Genomic DNA, 17,897 nt, shown 5'->3' with positions numbered 1-17,897 from the left:
TATTTCATAACCATCTATTTCCTTACTTCCCATTGTTACAGATTTCTACTCTTCTTTTCTGTTTCTCTCTATAAGTACTTCTGTTCCTAATGTCCATCTCTACCTATTCTTTTCATGTCTGTCACTCCCAAACATAACTCTTATGTTATGCTTTTAACATGTAAGAGGATAGTTATCCAGTAGACTTAAAAATGCTCAGAAAACATTTTGAATACTTTTTCTAATCATACACACAAATGCAATAACCAGTCAAAGCCCAGGTATAAAAATCACACGTGAGACTCACATTAATGAATTCATAGTTTTTGTTGTATTGTACACCTTTCTTCTTCCCTCAGATTTATTTTGCTCAGATGTTGTCCCATCTGACCCTCCTTGTAACATAGGACTTGCTTGTAGGCTTATGAGCTCAGTGAAATTACCAAATTCCAATCTGTTTATTTCTTCTGAGAGAATGGTAGACAGAGAGAAAGAAAGACAGAGACAGAAAAGCACATTAGGCAGGCAAGCATCTCTCCTATTGTTTAAATTTTTAGTGAATAATAATTATTATAAGGGCAGGAGAAATACTTTCTCTTGGTGCCGAATATATATTATTTAATCTGGCAATAAATGTAAAATACTGTCTTACATAAACATCCATATGTGCTAACAGTTGAAGGTGGCAAATGAATTATAGAACACAAAACTAGTCCCTAATAACCTGACTGTCCTGTGTGTATAAAATTGCGTGCTGTGTGAACAGAACTTCTTTAAAAGACTTTCCCAGAATAATATTTCTAACAGTGTAAGAAACCAAGACCTTGAAGTAAACCTTTTCATTTTTGAAAGTGCATTTACTACTTTAAGATTCTGTCTGGAATCCTCTGTGCATTTATACGCTGCCTCCTCCTCCTTGCCCTGTGTACCTGAGTTCTGACACAATGGAACATGAGAAACCAGCTTATCCTCCAAAGCTCATTTCTGACTGCTGATAGAGTACAGGTCAGTGCTAGTATAGACATCTGAATCTTATTACTTGGTTACCTGTGTGTTGTATATTGAAACTCAAGTGAAATGCAAAATTTTGGATGTCAATCAAAAATTTTGATTAAGCACCTATGATGCTATGATGAGTAGACAGAGTAAGATATTAATATTGTCTCTGGCAAGGTCCATGCCCTCTGTGATATTAAAATCTAGTTAGCTGGTAATAAAAATATGAAAAACTACATAGCCATCACCCCATAAATAATGTTCAAAGGTGAGCTAAAGGTTAGCAGACGACAGTTACAAAATATACAGTAAACAAATGATTGGTATCTAGAATATATGAATAGTGCTGCATATCAATAAGGAAAAGATAAACAACCTATATCAAAATGTACAAATGATATGAACAAATAGTTTGGACTGCAGACTGTAGCTTGTAGACCCTTGAGTTAGAACATAATCTCAAAAATCTTGGTAAAATCAGCTATGATGATGGTAGCAAAAGCTATGTGACAAAAGCACCTAGACTATATAATTTGAAATTGAGCTCAAGAGGATTTGCTTATGTGATGTAGGAGAGAAAGAGATGTAATAGATGACTTCAAGATTTTTCACCTAAGTAACTAAAGGCTCAATGCCATTCATTGAGCTAGAAAAGATGAAAAAAAGGATCATACTTGAAGGAGAAAATTAGAAATTTAGATTGAGACATGAGAACCTATCCAAAATCCTAGTAGGGAATGGCAAGGAAATAGTTGGGAAAGCATATCTGGAGCTCATAATTTTGACATGTAGTGGACAAACAGTTTTCAGAGTCATCAGATTATAAAAAGTATCAAAGGTTTATGACTGAATGAAATTGTGAAAGAATGAGCATGAGAAGAGAAGAGATCCAAGGGCTAATCCCTGATGCACTACAAGATGAATAAGATCCAGAAGACAGGGTGGAGAAAGAGCAATTTGTAAGTAGGAGTAAAACCAACAGACAGCGCTTATGGAAAGGCAAGTGAATGAATCATTGCATAAAGTAGGTTATGAACAATTATGTGGATGTTTTAGGTAAAACAAGAAGAAGCCTCCCAATGAGCCATTGCCTGCAGCAATTAGTGCCTTATTACCTTGAAAATGGAAATTTTATTTAAAGGTATGGAAGAAAGAATGATTTGTTTGGGCCCAAGAGAGAAGAGAGGGACTGAAATAAATAATGCAAGAAACATTTGTAGAAGTATTGTTTTTAAGATGAGAAAAAAAGGAGAATAGCTGTGTGAGCATGTTAGTGTAATTAAATTAGCTTTATTTTCCAAGAGTAAATTTGGTGAGATAATTATTGGAGGTATAAAATAGTTTTTAACAACAGTGTTAGAATGATGAGACTATGGACTAGAAAAATATCCCAGAAATGCCAAGTTGCATGGATATGTACTGGTCTGAGACTAATAAATATAATGTGTCTTTGAGGTTATATGCTTTCAAGTTGCATTCATTTGCTTGGGTATAAAGAATACAAAAATTGCAATTATCTACTCTAAAAATCATTTAGATTTCTCTAGCTTTGTACAATTATGAATGAAATCATAACATGTAATTTGTATCCTGACCTGCTATTTTTCCTACTTAAAACTGTCTATTTGAGATTCATTCACCTTGTTGTTTACAGCTACAATTTATTATTCTTAATATTATCTAACCCATTGTCAAATCATAACATAATTTATCAATTTTCTTTCTGATTGATATTTGGTTTATTTCCAATCTATATCTACCAAAAACAGTGCCATAGTTATTATGAATCATGGTGAAACCAGTTCAAGAATTCTCTTAGATAAAGAATTGGGGGAATATTCTTGAATTACAGCATTTACATGTGTTCAAATATATGATTTTATGTTACAACTCAAAGTTGTACCAATTTGAATTCTCATCATACAATATGATATTAATACCTGAGCTATTAGCTGGTAATTAAAATAAATATTTGTAAGATCTTCATGAAAGAGTTAATTAAATGTGTTATTAGTATAGTCTGTCTTGATTGAATTATTAGAAATTTCTAGGGTGCTATATGGGCACTTCCATATTTTTATTTAAAATCATGAATTTGTAAGAATCAGAGAACTTTTAAGTTAATTTGGAATATTTTTATCAAATATTTGATTTTTACATTTTAACAATGTTTTTCTGCTTGTTTTTAAAACTCCAAAATCATCATTTGTATATTCCAGGGATAACAGGAGATTAGACATTGATGGAAACTAGTCACAATGTCTGCTTTATTCTGCAATTGCCATAATGGGCATGCTATTACAGGAGGGGTGGATGATTTGCATAAATAGGATATCACATGTGTAGCATCTTAAAATTAAATATTCATTATTGTTCTTTATCAAGCTCAATGCTCCAGAATATGCACGAATGCCATCTCAGAAGAGTTATATTTTAGTAATAAATATCAGATATACTCAGGAAAATTAAAGGATCAAGTTTGCCAGCTCCCATATGTAACCTTGGGAAAATCATACAACCTCTCTGACCACCATTTCCTTCATTAAATTGATTCTTTCATTATATTACTATTATGACTTAGGAAAATAATACATGAGAAAGCTCTTCATAAACTCTATAGCTAGGGGCTGGGGATATCATTCAGGGACACTCAGGGATAGAACACTTGTCTACCATGTGAGAGGTCCTGGGTTTGATACCAAGTACCACCCAAAAATAACTTTTAAAAAATATAAAACTATATTTTTATATAAAATATAAAACTATGTTAAATTTTGCTGAGAAAGTAAGGCTAATATGCATCTGGATTTTTTACACTAAATACTTGGAAAGTAAGGAATAAATTGGATATGTTATATTTTTATTGATACTCTGGAATAGTTAATTTTAAAGCTGTTAACATAAAAAATGGTGCTTTTCTGATTCAGTATGGGTGAAGGTTCTCCATGTTTTAAATTCTGCACTATGTTATAAATACTATATTCTGCCATAAATCAAAAAGAATGAAACTGTATTATGAAGCTACAGTGCTACTGAGATGGCAGGACAGATTTGTCACTTAAGCAGCACTCAAATCTGTCTACATTTCATTGACCTCTTTCCAAATATAAAGTGCTGCATAAATTGTTAATGATAACAACAGTGACCTAAGTTACTGTTGTCTAATGGCTTTCAGCTCTCAATGTTGATGGTGCAAGTTCAGTTTGTGAGACTAGTGCCTACACCATGGAAACCTTTATCACAGTCAGCACTGATTTACAGCCTAAACAGAAAGGCCAAGGTTTGACGAAAGAGGCTAAATTCTCCTCTTCCTTCTGTGACTATTCCTTCCAGCTTGCTATTACAAGAAAAATTTTAATATAGTAGTTTTGCACAAATTCATATTTAAGCATGAGAGGAAGCTGGACAGATCCAATTTGTGTTGAGAAGACTATGCTGGAAAGAGTTCCTGTTTCAGAGTCAGAAGGCCTAGATTTAAGCAGAAAGGCTGTTGCTTTTGCAATTTTGTCACTTTAAGAAAGTCACCTAAACTTTGTGATCCTGAATTACTTCACCAGTAATAGAGAAATAATAATACCTATGACATGAATTTGTAATGAAGAAACATGTTGATAAGCTGTTAGTGAGATGTAGATGATTCATTGTTCCTGTTAACACACCAACTGGATAGTCATTTTTCCTATAGTGCCTACAAAGATTTTAGTTAGGTCATTCACTCAGTATGGTACATTGCCCTTTATTTTGGAAAGTTTCTATGAGTCTACCTGATGCTTGTTTTGTGGGGACAGACTGTTAAACAATAAATTAGAGTTGAATTGGTACTCAGCAGCGGTGTCTCCCTCTTGTTAAGTAGAGTTTCAAAACTTGTTTATACTTTCAGCATTGCCTAAAATACAGCTCTTCAATTTATTATCATTACTATCAATTTCACCTGAAATTATATCTAAAAACCTTCTCATGTTCTTGTTTTCCTTGTGTACATTCTTTCTCAGGTATTTCATATTCATCAATTTTGGAAGCCTTTTGAAAAACAAACCAATAAAATCATGTTTCTTCCCTACATAAACCTATTTGATCATTTCTTATTGGATGCAACATAGAATACAAATTCCAGACAGGCATAACCTGTCACCTGCTTCTTCCATATTTACATCTTATGTCACATTTTTTCCCTGACTTCAGCCTTAAAGATTTTCCTTCATAGCTTCAATTTTGCCAGTTCTTGGTTGCCCTCCAAGACTTTTATTGATGGTCTCTGCTCTGGATTACTCTTTTTTCTTCTTTCCACAAGGTTGATACTTTGAACTTCAGTCTGAAGTTAAATGTCAGCTCTTTTAGAGAGGCTGGTCCTGACCATCTTACATAATCTCCACCTTCTTTTAAAATTATTTATGCCTTAGCCTGCTTTGGTCTGGTTTCCCCACTAGAATGAGAGAGAGCTTCATGAGGGCAAGGATAATGTCTATTTAATTTACAATGTGTCTCACCCTCTTAATAGAAGGTTCAGCATACATTTGATGCTTAATATAAGCTTATGGATGAATGAGGAAAAGGATACCTAACTGGATAATTCTCTGAATGATTGATTTATTAAAACCCTTTCCATTCCCACACAAAAATTAAAAAATAACTGTGTGTCGATTAAGATATTCATATTGTTTCTAAAAGTCTATGCAAATTGGGTTTTATTTTAAAACATAATTTCCCTTTATAATTTCATGAATTATTTATGGTTTATTCTCAGTAATTTTGGTAAGTATCCATTCTGAGCAATTTAAAATCATCTATATTCTGATTCTTAATAAAAGAGCGAATAACATCAGAGAATCATGAAGTTGAAGGAAACTGATCTCATCCACAATCCACAATCCTGAATCTTTTCCAGGAGATCTGAACCTACTCAATTTTGTCATGCCACATTCCCACGTCCTTGCATTTCAAAAGATGCAAAGAGGGGAAATGAAAAAGTAAGTAACCTATCATCGTTTGACCAACTGGTTCTTAAAGATCTTTAACTTATCAGAGTAAAAGTCCAACATATTTCTCATATGTCTGCTATTATGTTTTCTTTTTTCAGGTCACTTGCCCCGAAAATACTCTTGACTTTTATATGTATTATATTTAGTGCATGTTTCAGTTCTTCAGATAAAATGAATAAAAACTAAAAATATCTTTCTATCTCATTTTGGTCTTATTTTGAAGACTTACCAGAAAAAGGTACATATTCATTTAAATTATACTAATATTCAGACACTTAAATTATGCTGATTGGAAAGTGCCATGTCCTTAAGATTTTTACCAGTTCTCTATCACTTATGTCCTCAAAGTATCTATTCTTTTTTCTCATCTTTTAATGTCTCTTATCATACCTTATATAGCTCTTTGATTTCCTTACACCTTTTTAGTTTAATTTCACTGAAGACTTTCACCCGATGTACATATGCATAGCAAATTTTTAATTGTTTGACTTAAAAAGTAGCTTGCATTGTATCCAGGACATTATTACTGGTAACCTTTATAACTTCCTCCCCGACAAATCTTGAAGCAACGTTTTGTCCATATGCTACATTTTGAAAGATGCTCAACTAATAAATATACAGCTTTTCCCTTATTCTACACACACTTTCATTTCCCAAACCAAAGTAGTTTTAGTAAAATAATTCAAGAAAGAAATGTAATCTCTGCTAACTAATAAAAAGAAGAGATGTAATACCAGTGAAAGTTCTCCACAAGTGGCTGTACACATGAAATTCTCCTGGGCAACCCAAATCACTTCTGGTGGTAAGAACCACACATGTCCTGTCAGTATATGAGCCATGCCACAATGTTCTCATAAGCATGGGCAGTAACTAAAAAGTACATTGATTAAGATGTAAATGGGAAACTTGTTTTGGGAAAGAATGGAAGTTCATTTATACCACAGAATAAAAATCTTACTCTTTCTTTCTGGGTTGTTTTTGGAAAACCAGATTCCTTTCAGAAAAATATTTGGCCTGAATAAATAATAAGGGAAATTAGGCAAATTTCTCTACAAGCTGATTCTTAGTGTCGCCATTTCAAAACCAAACGAGTAACTTTTGAAATGCACGTTATTTGAAACCCATGCTATTTCAGTAGTATTTTGGAGTGCTCTAAGTAAGTAATGCTTATCAGTGCAACTGTTCTGGAAGTTGCAAACCCACATGGGTCAGGAACCAGCATTGTTATAGACAAAGAGCAACCTTGTGCTGCCTGAGTTCCTTCTGTAAGGTTCTCTCTTTTCACCCAGGACATAATCCCAATAGACTTCCTTTTGTAGTCTATAAAGGACAAAAGGGATAGGAGACAATATCTGGAAGATTCTCTGAATTTTTGCGAGCATGAATCTTTGCTAACTGGAACCTCCCTGGGATGTTCTTACAAAGAACATTATTTCTTTTTCAATTGTTATGTCTGAGCTATGCATTTTCTTTTTCTAATTGAAGAATTTTTTCTGTTTTTCAGATTAGCTTTAAAGTCCCTTATAAATAGCCACTGAAATATTAAAGTTTTGTTAACTGATGACTAGAAAATGATTTCATAATGTATGTGTGTCTGTAGGAATATTTTTATTTGACTAATAAAAAATTGGAAGAGACTTTTCACCCTTCACGATAATCATGTAAGAAGAAATTTCCTTCAAGTTTAAAACCAAACAAGTGGGAGCTGTCAGGACATACTAGCAAAGAATCTGAGAAGCTAATTCTGGCTCAATCTTTTCTATTAATGCCTCTTTGCCCATACAATCTTATTTCTGCCTGAACCACTGCTGTGTAAGGTACTGAACACAGATGTGGATCAATGAAGTCATTTACAGACCCACCTTTTGGGTAAGATAAATGATGGATTAATCTTAGTTCCCTGGGGCTTTATTTTTGGAACATATCCTAATGGTAACTGAAATCTCTTACTGGAGTTTCCTTAAATTTTTGTCTTCTCTCTTTCTCTTTCCTAAATGTATTTATTTTTTATTGTTATTTTTTGGCATTCTGTTATTGCTACCAATTCTATTAGAGCTATGAATATTGATTTTTGTGACAGTGATGGGTCTTCTCAGCCACAAAGATAAAAGGTACAGACCATTTCCACAAAGATGCCAAATGCTAAAATAATCTCACAGTAATTAATTTATGTTTTTAGACCTATGGGGTTCACAAGTTAATTATAGCCCTTGATGTCAGGTTACATTGGTGTAAAGGCCAAAAAAGAAATAAATGAGAGAAAAGTTTGGGAGAAAGTTATGTGAATTTTTTCAAGGAATCACACTGTAAGGTACTGATAATAAAGATGTAGTTAAAATAATGAAGTATGACTGTTAGATGAGTGTCCTCATTTCTTTCAATTCTGATATAATCTGAATTATTGCTTTGATGGTGATAGTGATGGCATTGGATTAAGTATTTTATATATAGTGTCTTACTGAAACTCAAGATAATTCTAGAAAATAGAGAGGAGGAAGGTTGCCATTTTATAAATGAGGAACTGTCACTGAAAAAGGAACTTTTCCATGGTTACATGGACAATAAAGAAATGAATGAAAACAGGAGTGACTATGGGAGATAATTAGGAAAATTACACTTGAACCACATGCAACATCTATACCCAATCTACAAAGGTATAAAAGATCTGTTTATGTTATTTTCTATGAATGTGTGAATGGAGGCTATCAATTGTACTTAGAGTTAATTAAGAATGTTTTGTTTTGCTTCCATAAAATTAACTTTCCACTTACAAATGAGATTTACTCTTTGACATATTTCATAGGTCCAAAATAGAGTGTTATTCTATTTGGCTTATTTAGGTTTCAAGAGCCTTTTAGCAGTTATATTGTTTGATGTATGTTTCAGTTACTAACAGTCAAGTCCAACAGAATAAGAATATCTTATACTAAGTGAACAATATTGGTGGGGGGGGGTCATATATCATCGTAAAGGAATGACAAGACACAGTTTTGGCAATCTGAGAGAAATTATATTAACAGTGGATTTTTAAAAAGCATTAAATATCTATTAAATTATTTTGGCTAAGTTTTTCATTTGTTATATAGAATGCCATTTATCAAAAAAAATTCTCAAGAAGAGCACCTCTCCCTCTATATTTAGAAAATTTGGTCCCTGTTATCTTGTTCCTTATGCCTTTGAAAAAAGTTAATGAATCATTATAAGACTCTGTCCTTGAGGTTTTCACAGAGACTAACTTAGAACCTACAGTTCTGTGAAATACTGGGTATCTCCTTTGGGATTTTGTGAACTTCAGTAGAAAATTAATGGGATTTGCAGTCTCTGGTCTTATTTTTTCAGAACTATGGGATGCTTACTTTTTGGTCTTTGTGTTGTTTCTGAAGACATGAGTAACTTAGAATCCAGTCATTCTTAGCAATTATTTCTCATTGTTACATCAAATGAATTACATAATCATTTGAAATTTCATATTTTATATATTGCATTTTTGTATTTGTTAGCATAATTCTCTTGGTGATGAACCAACAAAATTGAGCTCTATGAATTGATGACAAGATTAAATGTTTTGAGAATATCACAGTTCAAGTAGAAAGAATATTTGATTTTTCATAGTTATGTTTTTGATAGGAAAAAATTACTTGGAAATAAGTTTTCATTGGAATATGTTTACCATTTTATGCATTCTGACATTTAAAAACATCAATATAGAACTTTTGTTTCAATTTGTATTTAGTAACTATGTTCATGGCTTATGAAAAATCTTTGAAAACTTAGGAAGACCAAAATTTCTTAACTTTATAGTTACAAATGGTATTGAATAATGTAAAGTGATTGAATTCAAAACATGTTGCTATGGCCAGGGAGCATACAGTAGTAATAAAATTCTTATAATATATAATGCTGAAGGAATTATAGGAAACATTATTTTTATTCTTTACATTGAGCATAATACTATCCTTAGTGATATAATCAAAACCCTTTCCAGATCTCTGAAAGAAATAAAAAGTCTCCAAGAAAATGTGTTCACTTTCATAGTCTACTAATATTTATATTTTTCAGGAAAAAAGAATAAGTTTAATATTCAGAAATATCTCAGTTCTGTTAAAAAGAAGTTACTTAATTCTTAAATATAAGGAATAAATGTCTACATTTTTTACTTCTGAGATTCTTTTCTTTATGTATTTAATTACTAAATTAACTTAATTAAGTTGAACATTAATTTTAAACTAACTTACCCAGGCATATTGCTTTAACTATTCTAAGAGAATGAAAGCAAATTCTTGCCTTGAAAATCTGGTTAGTTTTTAAAATGCACCTGGTGTTCTGACTCTTCACATGCTTTCCAGGTCTTCTATCTTGATTGATAGGTTTGGCTTTAGGACATGGATGATACTGGGACACATTCTGATCAAAACATTACTTGCTTGAACATTATTTTGTCAAGAGAACTTCTCACTTGGTAAATTTAACTTATACAGTTTAGTTGTATATGGTTTGGGAAATCCTTAGCAATATTGGAAATAATGATTTTTAATTGAAGTTGTATGCAAGAAACAGAAAGTTTATTTGGAATTGAGTAAATTCAAGTAAGTAACAAAATCTATAGAGCTATAAATTTCATCAGTAAAGGTAAATATATGTACAAATACAGAATATTTCAATAATGTAACAGTGGCCTTTAAATTAACCCCAGTATAAACGTCAAAAGCAAAAACTGTTACAAATAGCAATAATGATAATATTTTTCAGGGGAGAGCGTGAATGCAGTCTCCCTCTACAACAAATTATGCAGTCGAGTTCCTTGCATTTGGGGAAATCACAGGGGTCAGCACATCTGGAGTGCAATGGATAAGCCTCGACCTGGGAAAACCACCTTCTTGATCATGGTATCTCCCCTGCCAGGTTAGTATAATGACAAAAATTTAATGGATAAAAATATAAAAAGAAATAAATTCTGACTTCAAAAGAAGGTATGTGAGGCAGAAAATATAGTTTCTGTTCTATAACAAATTTGTTGAGAGTTTTTATCATGAAAAAGTATTGAATTTTGTCAAAAACATTTTCTGCTTCTATTACAATGATCTTTTTGTCATCCTGTTAATATGATCTATCATATTTATCAATTTCCATCAATTAGGGAAATTCAAATTATAGCTACAAGGAGTTATCACCTTACACCTTTTAGGATGGCTACTATTTAAGAAAACAAAGTATAATAGTGTTGGAAAAGATGTGAACAAATGGATCCTACACTTATTGGTTGGGATGTAAATTGGTGTAGCCATTATAGAAAATTATATAAGGGTTCTTCATAAAGTTTAAAACAGAATTACACTATGATTTTATAATTTCAATGCTGGAGCTACATCCCCCCAAATTAAATTTAGGATCTTGTAGAGAAATATGCACTCTCATATTCACTGCAGAACTGTTCACAATAGCTAAATCATAGAAGCAACTTAAATTTCCATTGACTGATGAATGGATAAAGAAAATGGGATTTGCACATACAATGAAGTATAGATTCTCCTGGACTTACAATGGAATAATATCCTCATAAATTTGTCACAAGTTGAAAAGTTTGCTAAGCTGAAAGTGTACTTAATACATCTAACCCATCAAATATGACAACCCAACCTAGCCTAACTTAACACATTCTCAGAACATTTGTATTAGCCTACAGTTGAACAAAATTAACTAATATAAAGCCTATTTTATAATAAAGTGGTATATAGCTCATGTAACTAGTTGAATACTATACTGAGAGAGAAAAAAAGAATGTTCTATCTCAGTAGCCCAGAAAATGATCACATTTCAAATTTTGAAGTACATATACTAGATGTATATAACTTTTGCACAATTATAAGTCAAAAGCAATCTATAATTTTCAGTAAGATATTTTATCATTTGTTCCAACAGGAATGGCTCTGAAGGATATTATGCTAAGTGTAACAAGCCAGATCCAAAAACATAAATGCTACACATTTATGCATAACCAGTCAGATCCAGAAACATAAATGCTACACAATCCCCTTTATATGAGCAATATAAAAATCAAAACTCACAGAAGCTGAGTACAATGTTGGTTTCCAGGGACTGGTTGAAAGAGGAAGTGGAGAGGAGTTGTTCAAAGGCAACCAAGTTTCACTTATATGAGATGAGTAATTCCTACAGTTTTACTTAGGTCAGAATGCCTATCATTAATAATGTCTTGTACAGTTAAAATTTTACTAAGTGTATAGATCTTATGAAAAGGTCATCAAACATGAAATAAAAATAAACAAATAAGGAAACCTTTAAAGCTAATAGATATGCTTATGGCATCAATTGTGGTGATATTTTCACAGGTGTATACTTATCTCCATAATCATCAAGTTGCATACATTAAATATTTATAACTTTTTAATGACAGTCATACCAGCATAAAGTAGCTTGGAAAACAGGATCAGGTAACATTCAAGTCATGTCCATGTCCATATCCTTACTTTCTTTCCTCTTTCATTCTGCTATGAATGTACTCTTCTCCCTTATGCTGAGTCTCACTCCATAGTAATATGAGAAAATATTGTACAACAACAGAGAGTGTGGTTAAAACAGAAAATTCTCAGGATCTGCCTGAAACTGACCAAAGTTCAGATTTCACAATTACACTCTATATTTATTTGTTAATTTTATAATTATTTTTGTGTCTTTATTTATTGCTACACTAATCTCTGGTATCTGTGAATAAATGTTTCCTAATGCTGAAATTCTTGAACCTGATGCTGCATCTTTGTTGGCAACATGGTAAATGTTGACACTGCCTCAATGGATCTGAGGTTGATCCTAAGAATCTGCATTTCTAACAAGGAGAAGTTGATCTGGCTGGCCCTGGTAGACATTCTGAATAGCAAGATGACATGCACACTTGACATACATCTCTCCTGTGGTTATCAGAGGCTGCTTTTCTCTGAGCTACCTGTAGTGAATAAACAAATGGGGGTGTTCATTGGTATGCTTTGTGTATAAGGAATACAAATAAGGGAATATTATAATTTATCCTGATTTTTGACTTCCAAGATAAGTGATAGCATAAGATGTTTACTTTTATCAATCAACAGTTCATTTCCCCATGAATCATATCCCTTAGCCAAAGTAGGTTGGGCAAAACTCTTCAACAAAGGAATGTTACAGAAATATACTCATTCATTCACTTGACATTCATTTATGTACTATTTTTGAAAAAATGTATGGGAAGCAGCTCTTGAGTGTTTCATAGACATGATTTCTGTACTTAAGGTTCTGGCACCTAAATAAAAATATATACAGGGTTTAAAAAATGGTAATAGTGAAGTAAATGCAAAGCATTATTTTAGTGTAGCAGAAAAGGGAAAAAATGCATTTATGGAATGAGGATTTCACTAAGACTGTGACACTTTTCTGAGTTTTGGTAAGTTATGAGATATTCAGATAAGTCTTACAAAAACAAAGAGACAGTGAACTTCATAGTGTACTTGAATCACAGGTAGTTCAGGATGATTATAGGAGTGGGAAAAGATAAGTCTAGAAAAGTAGGCAAAGCATCAAAACATGAATGGTCTTGATTCCAAGAAAGATGGATCATTATCTAATAGACAATGTGGAAATATTGAGTGGTTGAGTATTGGGAAATAATTTTAATAACATTGTAAAATGGTAAATAATAAAAAGGCCATTTAAAGGATATCAGATTAGTATAAGGAGGAAATAAAGAATTCTGAACTGAGATAGTATCAGTGAGCCTAGGGGAAGGAATTCTAGAGGTAGAAATAACAGGACTTTGTGGTAAATTGGATACTGGAGGGAAGACATGGAGGGAAAAAAACAGCTTCAGATTTCAATAGATGGGATATAATGGCATTTTGCTAAAGTTCTGTGCTTATTATTCAATTGTGGGAACTATCTTGGAAGTAGTAATCATGGGTTTTTTTTTCTTGCTGAGTTTGAGAGATTTTTAGGAAAATCAGACAACTGTACATCAGCTATTGAGAACATGCAGCTTAAGCAGCATAAACATGGAATGTGGAAGTGGATCTTTTCATAAGCTTGGATTATCTCATATTTTCTCTTTCTAACTCAAAAATACCACACTGGGGAATGGTATCACTGGCCTAAGCCACAATGTCAAAATTCACAGTTGTTCTTCTGGTTTGCTCTAGAATTAGAAGATCCTAAGTCCCTAAGATAATAACAGTTCTTTTCACCAGCAAGAGTGGTTAGCCATTTAGAGTGGCATAATTAATAATTTAAACTATAAACATGTTCTGGTATCTTTGATGTATGTATATATTTTGAATTCTACTTAACAATTAGCTATTCTTTTGTGGTAAGACAACAGATCTAGGTCTAACATATTTTGCAATAGATCATTCTAAAGTATGCTTTTCTGATATTTCAGATTTTAAAAAAATTCCATCAGTTCATGGTATCAGGAAGTTTGGAGAATATTGACAAGAGGACATTACTTAGTCATATATAAACAAGAATGAGTATGATTTAATCCCAGGTGGAAGGAAAGCTCTGGTCAATTCTCCTCTTCGGCTTCCTTCTGGTATTCAAGGAGAAAGTTGGCTTTTAATTGTATATGCTTTGGGCTGGGAATTAAACCATGTGCATGGTAAACAAGTGCTCTACCACTAAACTATACTGCCAACCCCACAACGTAGCTCTTTAGATAGCAAATAATTTATTTATATTATGGAGTACTTATACAATGGTTTTTGATAAAGTATGATTATTAAGGTGATTACATTTAAAATTGTAAGGAAATTGAAAATGAGAATGGCTGCAGGTTAGATTGGATATTTTAGAACCAAACATTAGAATTCAGGTTACTAGGTAGCTGATTGTTCATCTGCAGTCATCATGCAGTACAAACAGTTATTATAGCTTGTGATTATTTTTATTTACACATACATCAAACTGATGAGGTGCGGCTTACATTTGCTCTGCTTCTTTCTTTCAGACTATCATTAACATTCAAGATTAAATAAGGAACTTACTGAGCTAGAACATCAAATACTTATTAGCAAATTTCTAGGTAGTTATGTATATTATATTTATATATTTATACACAGCCTACTAAATCTGTGACCAAAACCACTGGTAACTTTGTATAACTCTGCACCATTAATTTCTTTGGAGTGACATTCTGATGTGAGCTGAACAGATGGAATTGCAGGATTGTTCTAGCAAATTTATCATAAAAAATGCATCCGACACCTGTGTAATTTGCCTAATCATTTTCCTAATAAGCTCCCACCATTAATTATGCACGATTTCCACAATGCAATCAAGATAAAAGTAAATCTGATGACTTAATACCCTTCAAAATAATTGGTTCACCCAACACAAGCCCTCCTTTGCTTTCCGCAGCCATTTTAGTTAATTAGAAAAAGGGTGCACCCGGTTGGAGTCAGCAGAAAGGAGGCTGATCGCTTGGTGGGAGGTAGACATGCTGGGTTTTTGGGCAGGAGTCAAGGATATTAACTCATGAAAGAATAGAATATTGCCCCTTCCTCTTCCTTTCTTCCCTTCACAACACCCCCCTTCCAACTTCTTGGCCTCCCCTCACACCCCAGCAGCAAACAGATGCGATTAGTGTTCTTCAGCCATCAGAAACCTGACTGCAGGACTCTGTGGGTCTAATGAGGATCAACGTTTCTGAGGCTGCTGTCTTGCGGTGCAGTCCACCTGTCACATCGTTAGGTTCAGCATGTGCCTTGAATTCACTTTGCTAAATGAGATTTACAGGCCCCACTGAAACCCATCCTGCAGCAACCCTGCTTCAATTAGCTAAAGATTAATTGTCTGAGAAAGGGAATGAAAGTTTTACTTCAACTGACCTGAAAAAAAAAAAGGTAGGAAAAAAAAAAGAAAGAAAAGTATGGTTCAGGTATTCCACATAGGCCCGAGGCAGTGTGGAGAATCGTGATAATTTAAAGGTGCTGCAAATTTCCTACACCTCTGCTGGATGAATGAAATTAACTAGCACTAAAAGCTGTCAAATTAAAGGTTGACTTCCAGATATTAGCACCTTAAATGTCACCGAATATTCTCTCTTTCTTTTCTTTTTTTTTTCTTCTTCTTTTTTTTTTTCCTTTTTGGCAAACTTTCACGTCAGCACACCTGCACATTCACGCAAACATTTTCTTACTGCTGTTCCAGCTAACTGCTTGTTCGTGCCCAGCCGGGAGTTACTTGCTATAAATCTTTGATGTAACCATGGCTACAAAACAACTGGCAATTACAAAATTTCCTCCATGTTAATGTTACACTAATTATGTTTGAATATGTTTTAATGGAGAAGAAGAATTGGAGGTGAGGAAAGATTCGAGAAGGAGGGCAGAGTGGGATCTCTGCTCTCATCTGCCATACGCTCCCTACAGAATTCAGACACACCACATCCTCCACTAGAGATAGATTCTTGGCAGCTAGAATGTCTTCATTTTTAAAATCTTAATGCAAAGTATGGGACAGATAAGCCTTAATGTTGTGTGGAGAATGACCTTACATAAACAATTACTAATTTATACTATTGTGAAATGTGCAATGTTGTATTAAGATTTGAGTAGGAAATAGAAAAACATACTAGTTAAAATTACTTTTAATTAATTAAATGAGAAAAGCATTTAGAATTACTTGTATTTAACATAAAGACTAGCACTGGCATGGAAGTCTGGACATACCTCACATAGGAGGCAGTGATTATCAGGGGAGCCTCTATGCTTCAGCTCTTTGACAGCACTTTGCAAATGATTCCTATTTGTGCCAATTCGAATTTGTGGGCTACAGCACCTAGTTTTAAATAATAAGTTCACAAATTGCAAACATGCATAGGGAGAATCCATAGGAAAGCAGCACAGAAATTAGAAAATGTTGAAAATGTAAGCAGAAGCTAATAAGAATATAGTAGAAGCGAGATGCATCTATTTTGAGTGTGAGGACTCTGAAACCTACATTAAAGATTAAAATCAAAAGCAGGTAGAAAAAATAGCTAAGTAAACAAATCTAAAACATTGTGTCATTTCTTTTATAAATATCAATCTATTTGAATCACTAGTCACAATGAACTTCTAAATACAAATTTTGCTCTTCGTTATTAACTAGAAATACCAGGAAGAATAAGGATTTGAAAGTCATTTAAGATATTGTTTTATATTTCTTTTAAATTGTATTTATGTTTATGCTTTATAGCTGCACACATTATTAGTACAGTGATACATTTATACAAATTACATACATATTTATATCACACATTTTTAACTTAAATTTGTTTTTTATTTTAGTTATTTAGTTAGTTTGCTTTGAGCCAGTGTTTCCCTATGTAGTTCAAGGTCATCCAGAGCTTAGTGTGTAGCTCAGGGTGGCCTTGAATTCAAGATTAGATTTTCCTGCCTCAGTGCCTTAGGGCTAAGGTTACAGACATGTACCACCATGCTCAGCTAAATTTAATGTTAATTCCTTGACTTTATAGGGTACACATCTAAGAACTTCAGGGAATCCTATTCCAAGATTTCACTCCTCACTTGGGCAAAGACTGGAAACACTGTGGTTATATTGAGATATAATCTTCATGTGGCCCTAAAGTTTTTATAGTTGAAGATTCTTCCTGTCTTAAACCCAACAGTTAAGACCTAATCACATATGAGATAGATACTCTGTATACCAACCTCCATGTTTAACTCTCATATTGCTATAACTGTATACTGTAGTCTTAAAACAACTGTTTAGAAAAGGAAGTTTATACGGTATGCCTTTTTTGACATTTTTCTAAACATTTATTTACTTAGTTTATCTATTATAATTTGTATTTAAAAGAGAGGTATCATTCTCTCTATCCCTTTCTCTTCTAAATACCCACATTTGTTTATGAATATCCAATCTGTGACAGACATTAGCTATTCTTGTCTTTTTACAATTATT

The 17,897-nt window shown here is 33.0% G+C and overlaps 1 long non-coding RNA gene and 1 other non-coding gene across 2 annotated transcripts in view; both read right to left on the bottom strand.

The window, feature by feature from the left end:
• Window positions 1-307: 307 nt before the first annotated feature.
• The window catches only part of LOC141423856 (uncharacterized), a 309,638-nt gene continuing 292,048 nt past the window's right edge, over window positions 308-17,897 (bottom strand). Inside the window, exon 3 of the long non-coding RNA XR_012448626.1 lies at window positions 308-446. This is a non-coding gene — a long non-coding RNA (uncharacterized lncRNA). The remainder of the gene's footprint in view (window positions 447-17,897) is intronic.
• Window positions 10,701-10,864, bottom strand: LOC141424341 (U1 spliceosomal RNA). The gene has a single exon (XR_012449291.1). It is a non-coding gene; the product is annotated as a U1 spliceosomal RNA (small nuclear RNA).

Source organism: Castor canadensis, chromosome 6 (assembly GCF_047511655.1).
Source record: "Castor canadensis chromosome 6, mCasCan1.hap1v2, whole genome shotgun sequence".
NCBI classification, from domain to species: domain Eukaryota; kingdom Metazoa; phylum Chordata; class Mammalia; order Rodentia; family Castoridae; genus Castor; species Castor canadensis.
This window is presented reverse-complemented; position numbering and strand designations above follow the sequence as displayed.